The 6,296-nt window shown below is 41.4% G+C and overlaps 1 long non-coding RNA gene across 2 annotated transcripts; it reads right to left on the bottom strand.

Moving 5' to 3' along the window:
* Positions 1-502: 502 nt before the first annotated feature.
* On the bottom strand, positions 503-1,624 carry LOC144987203 (uncharacterized). 2 transcript variants are annotated; one of them, XR_013651079.1, is made up of 4 exons: positions 1,319-1,624; positions 968-1,061; positions 791-878; positions 503-706 (listed from the first exon to the last, which is right to left on the bottom strand). It is a non-coding gene; the product is annotated as an uncharacterized LOC144987203 (long non-coding RNA). The 2 variants fall into 2 exon arrangements; XR_013651078.1 differs by having other exon boundaries at positions 503-878.
* Positions 1,625-6,296: the final 4,672 nt, after the last annotated feature.

Genomic DNA, 6,296 nt, shown 5'->3' with positions numbered 1-6,296 from the left:
TTGCGGCCCTTTCCTCCTCTCTTGCGGCTCTTTCCTCCTCTCTGCTCTCGGCCTTTCCTAAAATTTGGAAAAGGCTGCCCCGCCGTGGCCTCTTAGCTGGCGGCGGCGGCGGCCGCTCCTCCTCCTCCTCCTCCTCCTCCTCCTCCTCCTCCTCCTCCTCCTCCTCCTCCTCCTCCTCCTCCTCCTCCTCCTCCTCCTCCTCCTCCTCCTCCTCCTCCTCCTCCTCCTCCTCCTCCTCCTCCTCCTCCTCCTCCTCCTCCTCCTCCTCCTCCTCCTCCTCCTCCTCCTCCTCCTCCTCCTCCTCCTCCTCCTCCTCCTCCTCCTCCTCCTCCTCCTCCTCCTCCTCCTCCTCCTCCTCCTCCTCCTCCTCCTCCTCCTCCTCCTCCTCCTCCTCCTCCTCCTCCTCCTCCTCCTCCTCCTCCTCCTCCTCCTCCTCCTCCTCCTCCTCCTCCTCCTCCTCCTCCTCCTCCTCCTCCTCCTCCTCCTCCTCCTCCTCCTCCCCTGCCTGCTCCTGCTGTTGTTGGACTGAGGCAGAGGATGCCCCAGAGGATGTGGAAGGGTTCTCCCAGCATGAGGCAATGAGGCATGGAGGCCTAACAGATGCCCTGTTGCCTATTGCCTCATGCATCAAGGAGAACCACTTCCATGATGCTGCTGAAGCTTCCCCTGCCTCAGTGCCACTGCCGGTGGGAGGCCTTAAAAGTTCCTTGAAATACCAAAAGGACACTTGTGAAAAAATATCTTAATTAAATTTACACAGACATTTCTATGCCTTTATTTCTTCACAAACCTTGTATGTTTTCTTTAGGTTCTCCCATTTTTTTGCAGCTCTGGCTGGACTAATAAATTCTGTCAGCCCCAATTCCTGTATCACTGCTCTAAATACAAGGTAACAAAAACCTTTACCAGAAATCACAACAATTAACACTTTAATGGTAAATGAATAGAAATCTGAGCTGTATCTCACTCCCATCCGGCAGCTGAAGCGAATCTTTTGCCTGAAAACAGGCTCTCCTTCTCCATCCGCAGGCGGATCAATTTATCCACATCCTCGTCTGTCCCTGCATATGTAAAAAAAATGAAAAAACGCGTTAATAACTAATAACTGTGGTTAGAACTCATCCTTTTTGGATGTACGACTAGCTCCTGTGTTTGTTTTTAGCCTTCAACGCTAGTTAGCGTTAGCTTTAGCATTACCGAAATCGATTAGCTTCAAAATAATAATGTCGATTGAGGAATATAACATATTAAACATGTCATATAATATATATACAAATATATTTGACTACGAATACTTGCTACTTCTTTAAATACTTACATTTATAAGTCATTTTCTTCGCGCCACCGTGCGCCATTTTCGGATCCATCAAACGCAATGTATTGTGGGTCAGACGCAGTGTATTGTGGGTCAGACGCAATGCATTCTGGTATGAACGCAGTGCATTCTGGGCAATATTCGCCGATCGAGTGAGCATCGATCCACACTGGTTTTTCGTAGAGAATTCTGGGAAATTTCTAGTGCACATGATTTTTGAACTGTAGATTCGGACAGCACTACAAAATGGCGACCGCACTATATAGTGCACTATATAGGGGTTAGGGCGGTAATTCGGACACAGCCTCAGACTTGTCACTGTAGCACAGCTGCTTTCTGCCCCTCTGTTACAAGTGCTGTCAGAAGTGGGATTCAATCTGTCCTAAGTGGCAAACATGATGGGAGCCATAAGCTCAGCAGACAGATTGGAGGAGCTGGCAGAACTGTTGAAAACCTTAGTCCAGTCTCAAGCAGTCAGAGACCAGAAGCTGGAAAAGAAGAGACAAGTGAAAGGGGAAGGGCTCAAGGGGAAACCTTCCACCGCCAAATTTTGATGTTCCATAAGATGCAGGAAACTTGAGTAGCAAGGGTAGACTGACTGTTTTATTTGCATGCTTATTTGTTTTGAACTTCACCAATTCCTGATCATTTTTATATATATTTTACAAAATGTTAATTTTGTTCGTAATCAGGATGTGTATTTTTTTTAAACTCGAGTGCTAAGACCTGTACCTTCGCTTTAAGAGAATTTTCTAGTTGTTTGTGCACCACCCTCTTCCTCTCAGTTTTTGCTGAGACGATGTCATGCTTTTGTTCTCTGCTTGCATTTTGGATTTATTTTGTGGTTTGCAGCTAAAAATGCAACAGAAAATGTGTTCAATTGCAACTGTAACTGTGTTGGTGAATATGTATTAGTTTCAGTAAACCGCAAACTTTGCAGAAATGTTAGAAGTTTGTAGAAGACACATGTGACAGGTTTCCCGTTTTTTTGCTCAACAGGATACAACTGAGAGGAGGATACTGCGACCCCATGTGTTTGACCAGGGAACTGTATGAGGTGCCGTGTAGGACATTACTTAGAATTAGCATTCATAAACACATATGAAATCTCTCCCACACACTAGTGAAATCTCTCACACACACTAGTGAAATGCTTGTATACATACAACTGAAAATATATTCATTCACATACACATGTGAAATCTCTCACATACACATGTGAAAATCCTCTCACACACACTACCGAAAATCCTCTTACACACACTACTCAAAATCATCTCACACAGTACTGAAAATTTCGATAGAAACGGAAGGCATTTCAGTAGAAACGGAAGTTGGCTGACTATCGCGAGATTTAACGGCAGCCAAAACGTTGCTATGGTGATGTGTATCGGCAGCCTAAAACAACTCGGACCAAAGTAACAACTTTAAACCATAATAAACTGGCTAAGGCAGATTGTTTGCACCTGAGGGAAAACATTGTCTGGGTGACATTTTTGTTTTTCTTTTATACATTTTCATTTTCGACTTCCACAGTCCACTCCGCGTCATGAGCGGGCTCAGCGGACTGCTCCACCAACACATCCATGTTCTAAGATACATGTGCAGATGACACTTACAATGAACAGTCATACCTAAAGGCTTAGAAAAAGGTAAAAAAATGCGCCTGTAATCGCAGCTACAGTTGCAAAACGTCCTGGAATCTTTTACTACATTATCGCGCTGATACTGATTATACCGTAACTGGAGATAGTACCCTGTTAACTACACAGCTGTCAAAACACGGGCTGTGTCCGAATTCCTACCCTAATCCCTAACTACTAAAACCCTATAGAGTGCAGCACTATATAGTTCTCTGAATTTTAAAAGCCATTCGGACACCCATCCTCACTACTTTCTTCTTTCGGGTTTTGTTCATAAGGCGCTTGACACGAAAAACAAAGTGGTGCATTACCACCACCACCTGGTCTGGAGGCAAACTACTTCTATTTAACGCGGAGAATGACACCTATTTGTCAAAGTAAAAACATAATAAATATAACATTTAACGAAGACTATTTACAAATCTGCTGTGTTCTGATCATGGAAAACGTGTCTGATTTATAAATAATTGAATTACAAACACTTTGGTGTTGATTTAATGTATTTGTTCATAAATAAACCCCCAAGTTATTAGTCCATGCCAATATTTATTTTTTATTTTTGTGCCGCTGAACGATTTTTGCAAGGAGGCATTTTTTTCTGTAGTTTTCTTCCACCTTACTGAAAATGGCTTTGAATCTGTCCGTGTTCCTGGCAATATTTCAACTGTTTTTCATGAGATCAAACCGAAAACGAGCAGATATGCAGCATCACACGACAGCAAGGGGAAGGAGACGTCTCAGAAGATTTCCTGTGGATGCCCTGACCAGAAATGAACAACTTGTGAGTTAAACTTAAAGTTGTTTTTTTACTTAAACTTAAGCATTTGTTACTAATCGTGCTCAAGGTTACACAGTCTGCTGGGTAAGAGTTTAACATTCCTTTCTCCAACATTGGATTATGAGTTGTATAGTTTAATTACATGAAGCACTTGTGAGTTCAAAGTTTAGTATTTTTTATTCAGAGTCAAACCATATCACTTGTTTTATACAAGAATACTTTCATTTTTAAACATTTAAATGAAAATCCAAAAACCCAGCCAAAGAAAAAAACACGAGATTTTCACGCATTCATAAATACTTCATAAACTAAAATGTAAGACATCAAAATTAATAGAAACATTCAAAAAATGAGATTTTATTTCCTCAATGAAATAATTAATATTCTATCTTTAGAGTCTTCCACGTCTCTACTGCCCTTTACGCTGACGGTCAGTCTGACAGAAGACCGGATTTTCGGTTGACCCGCAGGACCATCGAGAATCTGGTGGAGCAGCTTTGGATTCCTCACACTCTGGGGGGGGCACAGGAGACTGAGATTCTGGTGTTTCTTTTCTGGCAGGCGTGTGGCACATCTTACAGTGTGGTAGCCAGGGCCTTTGACATGCCACGGTCCACTGTGAGGGATGTTGTCCACAGGACGCCAGACCGCATCCTCCAACTGATGAGCAGGGTCACCCAGCTTCCCAGTGGGAATGAAATACCATAAGTCGCCTCAAGTTTTTTAGCAGCTTGCTTGGTCTTCCATCTTCCAAAATGTCGTGGGGAGCATCAATGGCTGCCACATAAGAATAAAGAAAATGCAGCTCGTTACTTGAACAGGAACCTTTTTTATTCCATTAAAATGCAGGCTGTATGTGACTCTAATGCCAAATTTATAGAAATTTTTGTTGGGAATCCAGGATCAATCCATTATTCACAGCTTCTACGTAAAAGCCCAATTTATGTAAATAAAGCATTACCCACCTGAAGGATCCTTTTGGATGATGGTGGGCATCTCTGCATTGCACATCTCATCATGCTGCTGACACCCTACAGGGAACCCATGAGGAATGTGGTTGAGGCCCGTTACAACCAGAACCACTCCAGGGCACGCTCTGTGGTGAAGAGAGAGCATAAAACCAACCTTTGCATTGAAAATCATTTCCTGAAGTTCAATTCTGCACAATCTGCGCATCAGCGAAGGGGACTGCTTGGAGCCACAGATGTTGGGCCACAGCAGAACGACACCAGGAACCAGCAGAACGACACCATAATCAGTGACAAAAGTGGAGGATTTAAATTGCCGTTCAGGGAAAAAGTTTAGGGAAAAAAACACGTTAGACTCCAAAAAAGTAACTTTATGAGTGTGTGTTTTTCAATCAATCATGTGTGTTTTTCCATTTTTTTCGACAGTCACTTTTCTTCAAACCTGTTGTGATGTTACTTAACATCCAGTAGAAGTTTTGCATCACCTTTCAAAAAAAATTACTGTTTTCTATGTTTCACATGTTATACTCTGACTATAAAGACAAAAGCCTGCATTTGACTATAAAGAATTTTTTTTCACAATTTTTCTGCAGTCCTTTTTATTCAAACTTGTGTTATGATCATAAACATCATTGGTAACAACATTCCAGTGGAGGTTTGCCTTAGCTTTCAATGGAATAACTTTGAGAAGATTTGGCACGACAGCTTTACACCAGATGTGCTCTTCTACATGGAGTTTCTTCATTTCTTTTTTGTACCATTCCATGAGATGCTCAACAACAGACAAAAGAATCACTTTGAGGTTTATTATATTTCACAAAAAAGACCTTATCTCCCATTAGTTTTGCTTATTATAAAATGGAAGGACAGGCAATCGAAATAACATTTTTTTTTTAAATGACAAAATATTTATTTATTTATTTATTCGTTTATTTAACAGGGACAGTGCGCATTAAAAGCAACACTGCAATGCGCCAGAATTAGGCCAAAAGCGATTTTTCATCCGTAGTACCCGGACAGGTGTTAAAAATTGTCAACCTAAAAACCTAAAAACATCAATTAAGTACATTAATTAAAAATATACATTTACAATTAAATTATCATCTAAAATACATATACTAATAAAAACATGCACATAGTGAAAACATAAAAAACAAGTATAAAAGACACAAAGGTGATAGAGGGGAGGAGGAAGGGCAGGTGTTAATCCAATTCAATGTGAACATGTTTGCTGTGATATGAGCCAGTTTTTTAGGTTCTTTTTAAACAGTGTGTATGTGGTGATGTGTCTTATGATGTGAGGGACAGAGTTCCATTCCTGTGCTGCTGTTACGGAGAAGGCGCTCTGGCTGAAGGCACTTCTCCTCAGAGGAACTATACAGTCTTGTTGACCCGACCCTCGAGTCACTCTTTGGGAGGATCTTATTTTAACAAACTGAATGAGTGGAGGGGATGATAGACCGTTAATGATTTTATAGAATAGGCATAGTTTTGTGTACTGGATGAAATTCTCCCAGCTTAACAGTTTGTGTTTTTGTAAAATTTCACAGTGATGATGTCTTATTGGTTTTTTATCCAGTACTTTAATTGTT

This window comes from Oryzias latipes, chromosome 18 (assembly GCF_053564925.1).
Source record: "Oryzias latipes strain Hd-rR chromosome 18, Olatipes_Hd-rR_3.1".
NCBI classification, from domain to species: Eukaryota; Metazoa; Chordata; class Actinopteri; order Beloniformes; family Adrianichthyidae; genus Oryzias; species Oryzias latipes.
Note: the sequence above shows the minus strand (reverse complement) of the source record. Positions and strands in the feature narration are given on the sequence as shown.